Genomic DNA, 19,266 nt, shown 5'->3' with positions numbered 1-19,266 from the left:
AGAGAGAGAGAGAGAGAGAGAGAGAGAGAGAGAGAGAGAGAGAGAGAGAGAGAGAGAGAGAGAGAGAGAGAGAGAGAGAGAGAGAGAGAGAGACAGAGAGAGAGACAGAGAGAAATCTGGATTATTAATCTAATAATAGATTTATTTTTAGAATTACATAAATAGTGAAGATGCTCTTAGTGCCGAAAATGATTTATTATTAACGTAAGTACAAGAGTTATAGCGTTCACATATTTATGTAATTTATAATGGTCTTATTTCCGCGTCCACGGCCACGTCCGCGTCTACGGTTTCGGCCTCTTCCTGCTCTTGCCCATCGCGGTTTTTTTTTCACTGTAAAAAAAGATATAAAATTTCTCTATATATATATAAAATTTTTCTATATAAATATATATATTATTTAATATTTAATTTTATTTATTTATAATATTATTATTATAATTACATTGAAATGAATCCCTTCCATCAATTTCATTTTATGGTATTTCTGCAGGCTGTGGATTGTTAGGCTGAGGATTATCAGGCTGTGGATCGTCAGGCTGTTCATTTTCAGCATCCACCACTGCAGGCTGTGAATTGTTAACCACAGTTTGTAGTGGTAGTTGCTTGGCCAAAGCGTCGGCCAGTTGATGCTGCAACTCTTGCAGTTTCATTTTTAATAAATCATTTTCGGCAGTAAGAGCATCTCCACTAATGATGTCAACCTAAAAAAAAGATATATATTAGATATATATTAGATTAATAATCCAGACTTCTCTCTCTCTCTCTCTCTCTCTCTCTCTCTCTCTCTCTCTGCCTCTCTCTCTCTCTCTCTCTCTCTCTCTCTCTCAAACAAACACACACATACACAAACACACACACACACACACATACACACCTTTCTTTATCTCTTAACCTAATTTTCTGCCTCTCACTCACTCTCTCTCTCTCTCTCTCTCTCTCTCTCTCTCTCTCTCTCTCTTTCTCTCTCTCTCTCTTAGGCTACATTCGTTTTGGGCGCTCACAAATTTTAAGAAAATTCTTTCTTCGTTGCAAATCGAATATCAAATTCTAAATTTTATCTCTCATTCTTTCATTTTATGTCATTCTCTCTATTTCATTCTGTAATTCCTCTCTCTCTCTCATTCTATTTCTAGAAAATTTAAACTTACATTATGCTGACTTGAATTGCAAGAATTTTCACTGCTCCTTTTTGTCTCTTTAAACATTTTTTTTAATTATTTTATTATATACGATATGTCGTTATAAGCGATACGTCGGATATTAGCTCAAAAAGAAAAAGTTGAAGATATATGCGTATAATAAAAATATTGGGGATCAAAATTAAACACACATACAAACACACGTACACATTTTTCAAAAATTAACTGTTGGTTGTAAGTTGCTGGTTTCACTTTAAATCACGTTAAATGTCATCATGGATAGATGGAATGAAATAGAAAACGTTATAATAAATGAAATCAGTATAATAAAGGAGGAGAAGAAAAAGTAAAAGGCGTAAAAATTTAAGAAAGAAGAGTTAGTAATAGACGAAGTTATAACGTTGAAGAAGGAGAGTGAAAGGAGAGACGGTACATTATTTACATAGTTATTTTACATAGGTATTATATATAGATATTTTGTATAAATGTGTATTGCATAAATGTGTTTAAATATTTGTAATTAATATTTTTTAATAATTACACTTTTATTAAATTTTTGTTATATAAAAAAAATTATCAGATATTCAAAAATAAATTAAATTATACAAAAAGGCTACTGTACGTCTTTAAAAAAAATATCAGATATTCGAAAATAAATTAAATTATACAAAAAGGCTGCTGTACGCTTATAAAAAAGGCTGCTGTGCGCCTTTATCAGATATTCTAAATTAAATTAAATTATACAAAAAGGTTGCTGTGCGCCTATAAAATAGGCTGCTGTGCGCCTATAAAATAGGCTGCTGTGCGCCTATAAAAAAAGGCTGCTGTGAGAATATAAAATAAGGCTGCTGTGCACCTATAAAAAAAGGCTGCTGTGCGCCTGTTAAAAAGGCTGCTGTGCGCCTGTTAAAAAGGCTGCTGTGCGCCTGTAAAAAAGGCTGCTGTGCGCCTATAAAAAAAGATTGCTGTGCGCCTGTAAGAAAACGGATGTAATCTACAGATACAGTGCTGCTGTGCGCTTATAAAAAAAGGCTGCTTTGCTCCTATACAAAAAATTAATATAAAGCAGAATAAGTACGAGAAAGAAAAGATAATTCAAGAAAATCAATAAATTAATGAATAAATAGTTCGCAGTCATACTGAAAGACAAACGGTACTTATTTATATAATATCTATATAATATCTATAGATATAATTATTTTTTTATGTAAAATTATGCAATATTTGAAAAAATTTAAATTTAACTTAGGATTAATCAATCAGTTATTTATTTATATTAAATTACATTAAATTTGAACTATATTATTGCTTTATAAGCTTCATAAGATAATTTAAATTATTTATTAAATATATATTAAAATTACGTATTATTATATAATATTTAATGTAATATATCTACGCATATACGGTACGACGCAGATAATTATGCCTCAAAAGAGAAAACGCGGAAATTTGTACATAGTGAGTCGCGATGGTAGGCGCTCACGATAAAGGCGAAAAATTGAGAGTTCGGAAGAAAGGTTTCAACGACTCGAAGCTGATGCTCAGAGACATGCTCAGCAGAGGGCCGATGAAAATAATGACACAAGGTTTCAAAGACTCGAAACTGATGCTCAGAGACATGTTCAGCAAAGGAATGATAATGACAAAAAGACTAAGCGACTCGAAAGTGATGCCCAGAGACATGCTCAGGGAAGGCACAAAGCTAGACAATTAAATTATCACATTGCGTTAATTGCCAAGGACGATGAAATAAATGTGCCAGTTCATACACTTGGGCAAATGAATGTAGAATGCCAATTTTGCAAATCATTAAACTTTGCATGTGAAAAATCTAAAGATGAAAAATTCACATATTGTTGTCAAAAAGGCAAGCTTAAATTAAAGTCAATAAATTGTCCTGATTTTATAAAAAAATTATACATTGGAAATGATTTTGCTTCAAAAAATTTCTTAAATAATATTCGTTCATATAATAGTGCTTTAGCTATGGCTTCAATGGGTGCGCCGGGAAATAGAAATCCATTGGATGTTGTGAACAATGCTCCTTATTGCTTAAAGATTCATGGGCAATATCATCATTTAACTTCAACAGCAATGCGCCCAGCGGATGGGCAAGCTCCGCGATTTGCACAGCTTTACTTTTTAGATACAGAAGAAGCTGTAAATCATAGAATGAATAACAAAGCTAATAAGGAGTGTGATTCAGAAATAATGAAAGAGTTGTCAAGTTTTATGGTTCAATGCAATGAATTTGCAAAAACATTCAAGATGATGCGTCAAGTTGAACAAGATCTTAATCCGATAGGAAATAAAACCATAAATTTAATGTTGTCCTTTAGAAAAAATCCTCAACAAGATCAAAGAAGATACAATGCTCCACAAGCAAATGAAATAGCTGTGGTCTTTAAGAATGTAGATGGTGAGCCTCCATTTGAAAGAGACGTTCGGATTTATAATAAAAATTCGAACGATGTTCAACAAATATCAATTCTAGACAAAAGGTGTGACCCAATGTGTTATCCTTTGTTATATCCATATGGTAACGATGAATGGCATTCAGAACTTAAATCATATAATCCTAAATATCCAGGATTCAAAGTAACTCAAATGGATTATTATGCTCACCTGTTAGCACCAAGATTAGAATTTAGTCAATTTAAAAAGGCAGGCAAATTGAGATGTCAATTTATACTTGATGCTTACATGAAAACTGAAGCAAATAGGCTTAATTATATTAAATTAAATCAACCTCAATTAAGAGCAGAACTTTATTCGGGATTAATGGATCACCTAGATAATCGAGCACAAAATGAAGGAATTACAGCTGGTATACCTGTGATATTACCATCTTCATTTATGGGCAGTCCAAGAAACATGCAAGAAAGGTACCAAGATGCTATGTCTTTGGTAAGAAAGTTTGGTAAACCAGATATTTTTCTTACAATGACTTGCAATCCTCAATGCCCAGAAATTAAGGATAATCTTGATGGATGTTTAATAGAATTTCGACCAGATTTGGTCGCTAAAAGATTTAACTTGGATGTCAAAGAGATTTTAAATGATCTAATTCATAATAAAATTTTTGGAAATATTATTGCTTATGCAGGTGTGATTGAATTTCAAAAAAGAGGACTTCCACATTTGCATTTACTTGCAATGTTGAGTGATGAAGATAAGCCCAGACTTCAAGAAGTTATTGACATGATGGTATGGGCTGAAATCCCTGATGAAGAAAGATATTCAGAACTTAATGTAAAAATTTTGAAGCACATGATTCATGGTCCTTGTAGAGATTCCTCCCACAGATATCCTTGCACTGGAGACGATGGAAAATGTTCAAAAGGTTTACCAAAAGAGTTTCGTGAAGAAACTAATGCTAATGTGAATGGATATCCTATGTATCAACGAAGGAATTTTGGTAAAAAATACATTGTTAGAGGCAAAGAAGTTGATAATCGATGGGTGGTGCCATATTCACCATATTTAATCATGAAATATGATCGACATATCAATTTGGAAATATGTTCATCGGTGAAGAGCGTAAAATACTTATATAAATATATTCATAAAGGATTTGACTGTGCTGCGATTGAAGTGCAAGCACGAGATGGCACAAGGCTAATTAAAATAGATGAAATTAACTCATTCCTGGATGCAAGATATATTAGTGCTCCAGAAGCAATGTGGAGACTGAACGGATACGATCTGTTTATGAGGTCTCATACAGTAATCAGATTGGCAGTTCATTTGCCTAATCGTCAAATGGTTTATTTTCGAGCAGGAAATGATGAGCAAGCTGCTCAGAGAGAGCTCACTCGAGATACTACGCTGACTGCATGGTTCAAATTAAATCAATCTGATGAAAATGCAGTGAATTTTATTTACACAGATATTCCTTATCATTATGTATATGATAAAAAAGAAACTAAGTGGAAGCCACGCAAAAAAGGTGGTAAAAAAATAATTTCAAGACTCTATACAGTAAGCATAAAAGATATTGAGAGATTTTATCTCCGTCTTCTTCTACTACATGTGACTGGAGCTAAATGTTTTGAAGATTTGAGAACTGTAAATGGAGTTCTTTATAATACATTTAAAGATGCAGCAATTGCAAAAAACTTGGTAGAAACTGATAATCTTTGTGGAAAAACGTTGAAAGAAGCAACAGAATCGAATATGCCTGCACAACTTCGAGAATTATTTGCTTACATTTGCATCTTTGGAACTCCAACAGATGTACCAACAATTTGGAATAAATATAAAGATTTCATGATTGAGGACTTTGTACATAACAATGATGTAAATCCTGAAAATATGGCTTTAAACCATATACAAGGAATTCTGATAAATAATGGAAGTAACTGTGAGAACTTCCAATTGCCAAATCCAACTCCAGTAAATATTTACGTAACAGAGTATAATGTGGATGAAGAAAGAATACGTGGTGATTATTTATTATCGACACTAAATGCTGAGCAAAAGCACGTGTACGATATAGTCATGCGAGCAATTGAAAATGAAAATGAACCTCAGAGGTTATTTTTTATTGACGGGTTTGCAGGAAGTGGTAAAACATACCTATTTAACACATTTTTAAGTGTTATTCGAGGAAGAAACGAAATAATTCTTCCATGTGCTTCAACTGGAATTGCAGCCACACTTCTGAAAGGAGGAAGAACTTATCACTCTCTGTTTAAGCTTTCAATCCCAATTGATGATGGAGCTAAATCAAATATTAGAGGAAATTCTCAAGTTGCACGAGAATTGATTAATGCCAAATTAATCATATGGTATGAAGTGAGCATGACTGTTGGACATGCTTTAACAGCAGTTGATAAACTTTTAAAGGATTTGATGAAGAATCCTCGACCATTTGGAGGAAAAGTAATTTTATTTGCAGGAGATTTCAGACAAAATCTCCCAGTAGTGCCTCATGCACAAAAAGCAGCTATAATTGAATCGACTGTAAAATACAACCCTATATGGAGTAACGTAATTCAAGTTAAATTACAGCAAAATATGAAAACTGCGGAAGAAAAAGAATTTTCAAATTGGCTAATGCAACTCGGAGATGGTAAATTATCAAATACGGATGGACTACATCTCGATACAATTGAAATCCCCAAAGATTTTATATCAAAAGAATCTCTTATTAATGAGATTTTTGGTGATAGAATCACCATGGAACGGATTAGAGAAAATCCAGATCGAGCGATACTTTGTCCTAAAAATGAGGATACTTTTAAAATTAATGACGCAATCCTTTGTCAAATGGAAGGAGAGGAAAGGGAATATCTCTCAATTGACTTTATTAGTAAGTGATAGTAAGTGATGATCCACAGGAGCAATTAAATTTTCCAACTGAGTTTTTAAACTCTCTGACACCTTCTGGAATGCCAGTTCATCGACTTAAAATAAAAGTCAGTGCTATAATAATCCTATTAAGAAATTTAAATACTAAGAAAGGACTTTGTAATGGAACAAGATTTATTGTAACTAATTTGAAAAATAATCTAATTTATGCGGAGGTTCTAACTGGTCCTGCTCGAGGACAGATTGTCATCATTCCAAGGATATATTTAATTACAAGTGATTTGGAATTGCCATTTAAATTTAAACGAAGACAGTTTCCTATTCGAGTATCATTTGCTATGACAATAAATAAAATGTCACAAGGACAGAGTTTAGAAAAAATTGGGATTTATTTGCCACATCCTGTATTTGCTCATGATCAACTTTATGTGGCATTTTCTAGAGCAACCAAAAGGGAAAGTGTAAAAATTAAGATTGATGAATTTAGCAATCAAGGACATCTAATTGAAGGAAGTGAAAAATGTTTTACAAAAAATGTAATATACAGAGAAATTTTGTAAATTGAAGAATTATGAAATTGTATGAGAGCTAATAATAGCGGGTTAGAGGTGGGTACATTAGACGTAATCAAAAAATATTTGAGTAAGGAAAAAAAATGGGTATAATAATTAAATAATAAAAAAAATTAAAATTTGTATGTATATATATTCACTAAACTAATGTTTCAGATTTAAAACATATTAAATTGTGTGGAAATTAAAATAACTAAAAAAATTAATATAAGCAAATAAAATTTTAATTATAAATATTTAAGTTTATGCAAAACAAGACGCAAAATACAATATCAGGGAGTGAAAAAAAAATAATAGTAGTCATCTTCGAAAAATTTGCAACATTTGATATAAATTTCGTGAAAATCGATCCAAAAATATGGAAGTAGTTCGCGGTAATACAGACAGAACAATTAATCTTTTGTGTTAAATCAGGTTTTATAAAGGCTTTATGAGAACCGCGCGAAGCGCGGTCCGAATTATAAAAGCTTTGAGGACCGCGCGAAGCGCGGTCCGAAACGCTAGTTTGAATATATTTCACGAGAATTTTTTTTATATTTCTACAAGCTATACAGCTATACAGCTATATAGTTTCTATATACATATTTATTGTATAAAATAAAGCTTCCTTGTATATAAATCAGGGATCCGGATATCAGGGAACCATAAATCCGGATCGAACCGGAACCAAAACCGATAACAGTTCTATAATCGTTTTTTTTTAGTAGAACTGAAACCGTAAACCGTATTGAAATTCTTTTAAATTTATAACACCGGAACCATAACCGGACCGTTAAATTATTTTCGGTTTACGGTTCTTTTCGATATTTTTTTCTATTCTTGCGCAAATGACGAAAATGTCATGATAACAGCCTGCTTGAAGTGCAGTATACAAATAAAAAATAAATTATTTTTAAAATGTTCTGAAATACATGTATTATCGCAATATCGATAGCTGTGAGGATAGTATGTTTTCCGTTATATATATATATGTGTGTGTGTGTGTGTGTGTGTGTGTGTGTGTAATATAGATACATATATATATTTTCTTGTATAATATAAAGTGCTGTTTATTTATATGTCAAAAATTAATAATAATTTTTTAAAGTAATATAATTTAGAAATTAATTTAATTAGAAAAACAAAAAGTAAAAATTTTAAAAACCGGAATTGTAATCGAAAAAATCGTAATTTAAACGGTTTCGGTTTCCTTTATTTATCAAAAAACCAAAACTAGAACCAGAACAGTTATTAAATATTTTATTAAACCCCGTAACAGAAACCGAACCCTAATTTTGTTTCGGTCCGGATCCCTCTGATATAAAGAAATAAAAATTTAAATGTAATATAAATGTCTTTTTTAAAACTATATATATATATATATATAATTACGCGTTAAGGAAAGTTAAGTTAAAGACAACTTTTAAAATTATTATTCTATTCTATTATTCTATTCAAAGTTATTCATTTAAATAATAAAATTTAAAAAAATAATTTCTCAATATGTATTTTATTTTATTTTATTTGGCAAAAATTCACGAAATTTTAAAGATATCTAAAAATAGATGCATCCTTTAAACACTGGCGTCGTTTAAGAAAGCTTTAAGGAAGCTATACATATACAAAATATTACTTTACAATAAAATGATAAAATTCTTTATATAATAAAGAAAAAACCTGATGGCTGTGAGATGGCTCCACTAAAATCACAAGGATGCTAGCAGCATCAGCGATGATCCATAGGATCGACACTATTAAAATTGATTTTAACGACATTTTACAGGATACGCACACTATCCTTTCACGACTGTCGACTTCTCTAAACTGAGGCTTCTATTTGTGGGATGAATTCTTTTTCTAGTTTCCATTTAGAAATTTTAAAGTATGAGTATAATTATACGGATATGATAACTTAGATAAGTGATGTTAGTCAGAGGTCTGAGAGCTATGTGTTTCCTAGTGCATTACATCTATATATAAGATAGGAAGAGAAAGATTTTTAAGTTTACAGATTGATGTCTTGAGAACAGATATGACTCTGTCGTACCAAGATAATTTATAATACATATTATTTGATTCTCTAGTATAATTAAACTATATATATGTATATATTTTAAGTATACAAAGATACATTTTTAAAACAGATGTAAATGTTTTTGCATATATTTATAAGTTCCGTTTCTATTTTGAGACTAAAAGACCCTGTACAAAATACATAGAATTTTGGCTTTCAGTGGAATTGGTTAAATTTTTGATGTAGTTTAAGGCATTCTGATCAAAAGATGTAATAGCCTCAAAGCTAAATAATGGACAGTTACTTAACAAGTTACAACCAGTCAAACAACTCGCAAAGTCCTAATTTTTCGTGTTTGATTAGCTGTAAATCAGTAACCATCTATTATTTAGCTTTGAGCCTATTACATTTTTGTTCAGCAGATCATAAGCTACAACATATGAGAAAACCAACTGATCTTACTAAGAATCAATTTTATATGATTAGTACGGAATTTTTGAACTTATATAAAATCCTAGATGAAATAAATATATATATATATATATGTATATATGCACTGGCGGATCCTGGGGGGTGGGGAGGTTAAACCCCCCCCCTTGCAAATTAAAAGAAACAGTTTTGCTGAATTCGTTAAAAAAATTTAAGTAAAGAAAAACAAACGTTAAAGAGCTATTGACGTCGTTGATCCTGGAGTAAAAGCTAAGCATAAAATAAAAAATATTAAATTAAATAATTTTGCAGAAACCCCCCCCCTTCCATTATACACGAAAGAATAATTAAAGATTATCAGTTTGCGCAATTAATTAACTTTCGCGATTATAAGAGTATTGAGATGACAATTTATAGAGACAAATATTTCTCGCGATACATTCATTTAAAATAGTAAGCACAAAAGATGGAAATTATAAATTATTTGCTTATTTGTTTATAATTATAAATTATTGTTTATTTTATTGCGACATTTACAAGCGATGGTTGATATTATTTAAATATGCTTAAACGTAACGTTTTGCCTTAGAGTTTAAACTTTTCACAGATTCAAATGTAATTTGCTAATTATTTTTGGATAGAGAATATGCAATATGATATGAATCGCAAGATCGAGTGTTTAAAGGAACGACATATCGTGATACGTCAAGCGTTTATTAATAATTAATTTGAAATTCAAGAGACATAATATTCTCCATGCATTTATTTCGTAATATATTAAAGAATCTATAATAACAATAAAAATTGTTACCTCGTATAAAGCATAGCGCGATATTGTTTATCTGCGGCCTTGATTCGCACGATAGAGGTGTATGACCTTTCGAGATGCGATCGCGAAAAATAACAAGAAATATTAAAGGCGATTATCTATTATGATTACTACAAGTAGTAATTTATCAGTTCGTACGATTAACTAATTTTCGCGATAAGCAATGCGTAAAGGTGAACGACAGATACCTATTTATCTTTTGCATATATTTCGTATAATATATTAATTTGAAGTAGAAATCATGTAGCGATTGGAAAATGGGAATTATAAATAGTTTTATTGCAATATTATAATATTACATCTCTGAATATTTTCAAACTCGAATATATTTTGCACCTTGAGTTTTGAATTTTTCGTCTATTATCATATAATAAAAAATTCGCGACATTTATTGTGAATTTGAAAGACTAATATATTAATCAATGATTAATTAAAATGATTCAAGTAAGGCATGTTATATCAACATATTGTTATAGTAATAATATTCGTGAAATTTTTGTTCACGTATTTTATGCGATTCTATCTAAATCTATCATATGAGTAATCAGTATATATCATAAATTTCCCGATATTATAGTCTTTAATTTTAAATAGCCGTATTCTTACGAGTCATCAAACGTGACAGTTAATTTAATTGCGCAAGTTGATAATTCTTATTTGTTTGTAGAAAATGTGTAATCGCATTAAGTAATATCTACGTATTTGTCATGATCGTATCTTATGAGATAATGTAATGACATTTGCAAATTTATTGACGTTTTTGTTGTTGATTAGTGTACACGTAATTGTGTTTTCGCGAATAAATGCTATGAGAAAATAGAAATGGAAGAATAAAAGAGAAAAAGAGGACAGTAACTGACAACGGTAGAGCAAACGAGGAGGAAAGGTGAATAATATATAAGCATTATAATTTATTTAATTTATTATTTATTACTTAAAATATATTACTATATAACTAATTAGAGTCTCAAAATGAGTTGGCGATGAGAGCCCGGGCGCAGTTAATAAGGCGCATATTTATTTAAATGAGTAAACTTTAATATAAAGATAGTTTACATAGATAATGATACATAGCGATGATAGCGTACGTTTCGGCTCTTTCTCTTTGAGCCTTCTTCAGCGCATACAATTAAAAGATTGACTGTCTATTAGACGAAATTTAGTTTGTGATGTTCAAGACGTGAAAGACTGCTACCTTCCATATTATATTCAGCTAATCTCGACGTTATTTTTTCACAGGGTAGATAAGCCCAGGAAGTCAATAATGAAAAATATATTCATGTCGTAAAATCTGTAGATGAAAATTCACTTTTTTATGGAAGTAAGCTTATTGTAAATGTTAAAATTTTTTTATGTATTATATAACGAAAAAGAACGAATCAAAATAACTTACAAATTTGTAGATCTCATTATTGTACAGGGTCGAAAATTGTAACGGGAGTGTGGAGTTGTCTAAAGTGTAGCAGAACGGTCGCATTAACATACTAAATGTTTAATATTCTTAGAGACTAAGTTTTTTTCGGTTACTGATATCACTCATCGTGGGGAGAGTGATTAAATTAAATCTAGGATAAACATGACAAACCGGTACATTATGTAAAAGTCAAAGGAGTCAGCTAACGAATAATAGTCAAATAAAAGTTAAGTGTATAAACAATAAATAAACGTTTTAATTAAAAACTGAAAGTTACGAGAAAAAGAGAAGAAAAAAAAAAAGAAAACACTATAATATGCTAGATATTTAATAAAGGACTAACACATGAAGATGTTTCCCCTTTTTTTCTCTTTTTTATATCTTAGGCAATCTATTAGTTACAGTAAAATAAGAAGATGGTAATAGTTCTGTATCTGTGTGTGAATTTAGGCTGTTTTTTGTCTCTTAATATATAGCATTTCGGAGACGAGTCTTTTTTCAAGAATAGGTTCGCTATCTAAAATTTGTATTTCGTCCCAATTAAAATCATGGTTAAATTCGAGCCTATGTTCGGTAATGACAGAACGATTTGCTGTATTTCTTTTAATATGGTTACGATGTTCAATAATTCTTGTATGTAACTGTCTGCTGGTTTGACCCACATAAGAGGCGTCACAATTATTACAGTTTATCTTATAAACTACATTCATGCAATGTGCCTTTTCTAGTGAGTCTTTGTGGACTTTTATGATGTTGCGCATCTTACTAACAAGGGACATGTCACAACTGTCCGGAACCGATTTGATTCTTCTTCAAATATGTTGTTAAATACACAAATCTAAAAGACACGTATTTTTTTATATGTGCGGATATTGAGTTTTAAGGGGTGAAACACCCCTTTAAAGAAAAACGGTATTTTTCTTTAGGATCGAATATCTGGTAAACTATAAGAGGTAGAAAAAAAAGACGTACAACAAATTTTAATGGCTTGAAGAGTACTTTAAAGTTATATGAACACAATATTTTTATTTTTATTTTTTTTAAATACCCCCATCACTTAATTTGTTTTCAAAATAAAAAAATGTTCATATAACTTTAAAGTATTCTTCAAGCCATTAAAATTTGTTGTACGTCTTTTTTTTCTACCTCTTATAATTTACCAGATATTCGATCTTAAAGAAAAATACCGTTTTTCTTTAAAGAGGTGTTTCACCCATTAAAACTTAATATCCGCACATATAAAAAAATACGTGTTTTTTAGATTTGTGAATTTAACAACATATTTGAAGAAGAATCAAATCGGTTCCGGACAGTTGTGACATGTCCCTTTAAGTCCCGTGTATGCGATTCTAGTATTGATCTTTTTTGTGATGGTTTTGAATTGTTCCGATATAGTGGGAACATACGGTATAATACAGAAGAAATTTCGCTCTTCTGTTTACAAATGTTGTTCTTTTTATTTAAGTAATTGTTGTTGAATATTATTTTTAAGCGATTTCGTATCGTTCTGAAGATAAATTCTAAAGAATAGTCATTAATTAATAAAATTCTGATGCACATTTCAAGGTTCTTTTGATGACATGATGGATGAGATAGAAATATCGCTCTGTCGATTAAACCTATTATGGTGCCACGTTTTTGGCAGATGGGGTGTTGAGAATAAAAGTTTAAATATCTGCCGGAAAAAGTTGCTTTGTGGAACCAATCAAAAAAGATATTATTATTTTTCAAATTTAGAGTTAGATCAAGAAAATTTAATTTATCATCTTTCCCAATTTCTACCGTGAATTGTAGGCGGGGATGGAACGAATTAAAAGTATTTAGTATGTGGTTATAAAGAGAAGGAGGAGCCGTCAATATGATGTCATCGACGTATCTTATGTAAAAAGAAGGAGTGAATTGAAAAAAATGCGTAATCCTTCTTTCTTTTATAATATTAGACACCAATATGGACTTATTGCAGTTCTATTCTAAAAGAATCGTCAATAACATTAAAAATGACATGTTAGAAAAAGTTTTTACGAGTTTTCGTAAAAGAATAGAATTTTGTATACAATTTAGATGGTGCGCACTTCCAAAATATTTATCATTAGTTTACATATGTGATTATTAGCACTTTTTCATTACTTTTCATCAATAAAATAAAGTGGTATACAAACATTTTATTTATATCCATTAAAAACTGCAGACTTTCCTCTTTTCAACACAATTTTTGTTTTCTCAATAACTGCATGCATTAGAAAATGACAGCTGATAGTGTCAGCATTTTCCTATGGGACACCCTGTATATATACATATATTAAATTTTTATTTAATATGAGAAAGTTGTACGGTTATACGGTTGCAAAACGTGGACTGTGGCGGAAGCAGATAAAAAAAATTGAAAGCATTCGAAATGTGTTGTTACAGGCGCATGATGAAGATATGGATAGATAGGATCAGCAATAGAGAAGTATTAGAAAGAATGAAGGAGGAAAGCAATATGGAATGCGATAAGGAATAGGAGAGATAGGATGGTAGGACACTTGCTGGGACACAAAGGATAAGTTCGTGACATATTAGAAGCGGAGATAGGAATAAAAAGAGGCAGGGGAAGGCCCAGACTAGATTACTGCTCGCAATAGTCATGGGTTGCTCCACCTTTAGGGAGATGCATGATGCATGCATTGGTTCAGGATAGGAAAGGATGGAGATACGCGTCCAATCAGTCTTCGAACTGAGAACTCTATGATGATGATGTGAGAAAGTTATCATTATATTAGGTTAAATTAAGAAAGCCATTAAATTATCATTATATTAAGTAAATCCTCAAAAAATTTTTTCTTCGAATTTATAAGTGTGTCTGTACGAATTTCACTACGAGTACATGTCACCGCTCTATCGTGAAAGATGCCGGATAATGTACACTGACACCGACAGTTTAATATACCATATTAAATGCGAAGACGTGTATGAAAATATGAAACGCGATATCGCTAGATTCTATACGAGCGATTATCCAATTGACAACGCGTACGGTATAGCGCATGCAAACAAAAAGGTGCCAGGCTTGATGAAAGACGAGAATAACGGCGCGATAATGACCGAATTCGTCGGGCTCAGAGCAAAAATGTATGCTTTGCGAGTGGATGGCAAAAAGGACACTAAAAAAGCAAAAGGTGTCAAAAGTAACGTTGTCGCGAGAACGATAACATTCGACGATTATACGCGGTGCCTGAATGACGAGATAGAAATGACACGTCAGCAGTCATGTATAAGATCGAAATTGCATGAAGTGTATACCATCTGCGAGACAAAAATTGCTCTAAGTCCGTACGACGATAAGCGGTATATCATACCTGATTCGACTGACACATTACTATGGGGACATTACCAGATACCCTTATAAAATATAATGTAATATAATGTAACATATGTGTATGTATTTCATATATTGGAACGGAAAGGATGTATTAATAAAGATTTTATATTTCACATATTTCATGTATATTTCTATATTTCAAATACTTTTATATGTTGTACATATTATATATATTTTTTTAATTTTTGAGTAATTAATAAATACAGTTTGTATGAATTAAATTGTATTACCCTTATGTATCCAAGAGTTGTGCGAATTGTCAAATCCCAGCCATTTTACGTAAACCTCGTCACCCCTCCTGCGCAGTACTTTCTCCACGAGATATACGTCCGGATAATTCGCGCTATGCAACTCGTGCTCGTAAAACGCTCCAGCGACAGATGTTTTGCGATAGTCCTCGAGTAGATAAGTTACGGGATTAGTACGCTGCACTTTAACAATTTTAAACACTTCGGTTGTCCAATTTGGTGTGTAACCCTTCTCAAAAAGTTTCTTGTACTTGCTAACGCGTACCGGGTCACCTACTTTGAATTTCGCCGGAGCGGCAATCTTCATGTTACTATATACTGTTTTTAAAAGTTTATCAGCGATCGCGGGGGTGACGTCGGCGGGTCGCATGCCGATCGTTCGATGCTTGCGCGCGTTGTAATCCGATACGAGTTCCGACAACGCGTCGATCCACTTGTAAGTTCCGTTCAGCGTAAACATCTTCCACATGTCGTTCTTCAGCGTGCGATTGAATCGCTCGACGACCGATGCCTTCATTACTGAATATGTAGAATAGTGATTGATGTTATGTTTCCGCATAAGCCGTTGCACGTCGGCGTTGTAAAATTCCTTCCCCATATCGGTTTGCATGTTTCTCGGGCATCTCTTGCTATCTCGAATTATCTCGGCGATAGCGTCAGCCGTCTCGCTTCCACCTTTACTCTTGAATGGTATGGCCCACGCGTATTTGCTCAACACATCGATGACGGTGAGTATGTAGAATACGGACGCATCTCGACGATGTCGGCTTGTCACAGGTCATCGTATCCCCGCACTATAACGTGTCTTCGGGGAAAATTTTTCCTTGCCGGCGCGTGCAGTTCGTTCACCAACTGCCGTTTCTCCAAACTATGTTGTTTCTTCGCTTCATCGGTTTTTCTCGATCGCCGTTTGTCGCTCGTTTTATGAATTCATTTTCGTTTGTCGTTCTTCAATAGCCGTTCTCGAGCCGTTCCTAACCCGTTCGTAGCCGTTCTTGACCCGTTCTTGAGCCGTTCGTAGCCGTTCCTGACCCGTTCGCAGCCGTTCCTGACCCGTTCTTGAGCCGTTCTTGAGGCGTTCCTGACCCGTTCGTAGCCGTTCCTGAACCGTTTTTGAGCCGTTCTTGAACCGTTCTTGAGCCGTTCGTAGTCGTTCTTGAGCCGTTCTTGCGTTGTTTACTTCCGTTCTTGACCCATTCGAAAATCGTTCTTGATTCGTTCGCTGCCTTGTTCACAGTCGTTTCTAACTCGTTCGTAGCCTTTCCTGACCCGTTCGCAGCCGTTACTGACCCGTTCGCAGCCCTGCTTGAGTTGTTTGTAGCCTTGCATGTAGCCGTTAATGACTTGTTCATAGCCTCGTTCGCAGCCCTGCTTGAGTTGTTGGTAGCCTCGTTCGCTGTTGCTAGGCCGTTCACTACCACTACCACTCATTGTAGTTAGATAGTAGTTCGATAATCCTTCGTAGCTGTTCGATAATTGTTCGTAGCCGTTCGATAACCCTTCGTAGATGTTCGATAACCGTTCGATAGCCGCTCCTAACCCCTTCACTGCTGCTCATTCAGGTTGATAGCCGTTTCTGAGTTAGCGTTAGCGTTAGCCGCACGTTGAAGTTCGTTTATCACAATCTGTATTGCCCGCACATCCTTCTCGAACGAAGTCAGCTTCTCATCTGATTCTTTCTGTTGATTCATCAATCTTTTAACGCAGGATTCCACATACAGTTTGTTGACGGCATCGGTGTCAGCCTCAGGTTGCGCTACACGACGAATCTTCCGCGACCTTGCGTCATAGTCCGTAACGACGGGACACAGAGCGTTTTCGTGCACATAACTTTTCACCAAACTATCCCAAGAACTGCTTGTGCCGGTTGCATCATTTCTTGGTTCGAATAATCCAAATTTGTTGATAGGCATTTTTTTCCCGATACGAGTGACGCCGATCGACTGATTAGATTTGTCGAGACACCATTCAATTTATAATAATGCCTGCTTCGCGAAGTTCCTCGATGATCGACAGGATCTCATTGTCATGAGCGTTGTGGCCAGCTCGGCACGAAGCGTCCAGCAATCGTACCCGATCCACTAGCTCGTTGGGGTCATCCCAGTGTATGTAATCGATCTTATTGTCGGTTAGCGCCATCGCGTGAGGCATGAATACTCCCTTTCCAGATTTTTTCTTTTCAATCGATATCAATGGTGCGATTATATGTTTGTACTTGTATCCCCTGTTGCTTCGTAAATGGCCTTGTGTGTCATAATTGCGTTTATGCGCGTTCGTCGCCAATAATATGCTCTTGTATTTATGCATATCATCCTCCGTGTAAATGTCATCATCGGGAATTCTCTTGAAGATCAACTCGTATAATCCTGGTGTACCAATGTACCTCACTTTGTCTATAATTATAGAATCATATTTGTCAATGTCGAATCGTTTGTTACCGAGACGCATTTCATCCTTGTCGAAATAGACACCGTACACGTGATCGATTTTCCTTTCTTTGTCGCCACCGAGGAGAGTGCTCATGTACTCTTGTCCCAGTGGTCCCAAGTGCTTTCGCAACATTTCTTGACCTTCCAGCGTTTGTAATGTGTTTCGAACAAACGATGTTTCGAGCGTGCTGCCCGAGGTTTCGAAAACATTTTCGTTTGCGAGTGTTTCGGGTATCATAGGTTGTACGATTCTCGTTGTCGCGAACAGTGTAGAGGTTATCATCGGTTCATTCAGTAAAGCATCCGATGTACGCGGTGTCGATGAGCGATTCTGGTTTGACCGTTTCCTCTTTTTCGATGTCGCATCATCCTTCTCCTCTTCCTCCTCATCCTCTTCCTCCTCATCCTCTTCCTCCTTGTACCGCTTGATGGGTAAGATTTTAATCTTTGCGGTACTTTCCGGCTCGTTTTTCACCGCGATCGAGTTGTCGACAATCTTTTGTAGCGGCTCAATAATAGGTCTAAAATGGGTTTTGACCGCGATATCGTCATCGATCTTACCGGTTTTCAAAGCGCGATGTTTCTTGCGGATTGATTCACTCGGTTTCGCAATCTCCTTCGCTATCTTTTCACGCTCGCGAATATTATCGCTATCAGCCATGTTGACAGAGTGTCGAACGCTCGTGGTTCACCCCTCGCGACAGAACATCGGCAACGACTAATTGTTTTGCGGTATCGCGAACACGTTAAATCCGTTTCTGTATCGGCCGTTCGTAAGCGAGCTATCCTTGTCTATTACTAGGAATCCAAACTTTTGCTGCCAACAAGTACGACATAATTCACTGAAATCCTCATATGACATGTCGGTATTCACGTGATCGTTGTACACATGTTTCAAGTTGGTACCATCCTGTTTAAACAAGATTAGCAGGTTTGCGTTGTCGCGTATAAGATGTTTCGGTATTCTTGCGTATGTTTGACAGAGATAGAAGCAGTCGACGTTCGAGTGGCGTCCCATTGAAAAGTACTCTCTTATCGTATTTTGTTTGTCGCACGCCACGTCATCGAAAACGAAAATCGAGTTTGGACATGCTTCGCTCGGTGGAATGACGTCACTGTTATTGGAGAATGTATAATAGCCGATTTCATCGATCGACGTCAACAAATTCTCCAGATACCGATATTTTGGCTGTTGCAGCGACTTTGAGTACACGTACACGTTTTCAAAGCGGACGCCGTGCGGGCTTTCTATCAAACTAATCAACACGTTAGTTTTACCGCAATTCGAGGGGCCGCAAACGATCGCGCGTATAGTAGTCGGCAGTATCGTACCGTGTCTACGCATCTCCGCGTTGTCCCCCATCGATCGTAATCTGGCGTCGTAATTCGTCACGCGTATCGCGAAAGGTTGTCGCACGAAATTCATGTTCACACTCCTGACTGGATCGAACGTCTGCCTATTTATAGCTGCGCGGAACCGCGAATTGCTCAGTAACGAAAAAATGTTTGTCTTGCTATCAAGTCCTTACGATA

At 34.4% G+C, this 19,266-nt stretch overlaps 1 long non-coding RNA gene across 1 annotated transcript; it reads right to left on the bottom strand.

Annotated features, from left to right (window-relative positions):
* Nucleotides 1-445: 445 nt before the first annotated feature.
* Nucleotides 446-2,290, bottom strand: LOC145943921 (uncharacterized). The gene is made up of 2 exons (XR_014426600.1): nt 1,152-2,290; nt 446-704 (listed from the first exon to the last, which is right to left on the bottom strand). It is a non-coding gene; the product is annotated as an uncharacterized LOC145943921 (long non-coding RNA).
* Between the last annotated feature and the right edge of the window lie 16,976 nt (nt 2,291-19,266).

The sequence above is a fragment of the Prenolepis imparis genome, unplaced genomic scaffold (genome assembly GCF_030444845.1).
Source record: "Prenolepis imparis isolate NDT839.2.m4 unplaced genomic scaffold, iyPreImpa1.0 SCAF_12, whole genome shotgun sequence".
In the NCBI taxonomy this organism is placed as follows: domain Eukaryota; kingdom Metazoa; phylum Arthropoda; class Insecta; order Hymenoptera; family Formicidae; genus Prenolepis; species Prenolepis imparis.
The sequence above is the reverse complement of the archived record's forward strand: the minus strand, read 5'-3'. Positions and strand labels throughout refer to the sequence as shown.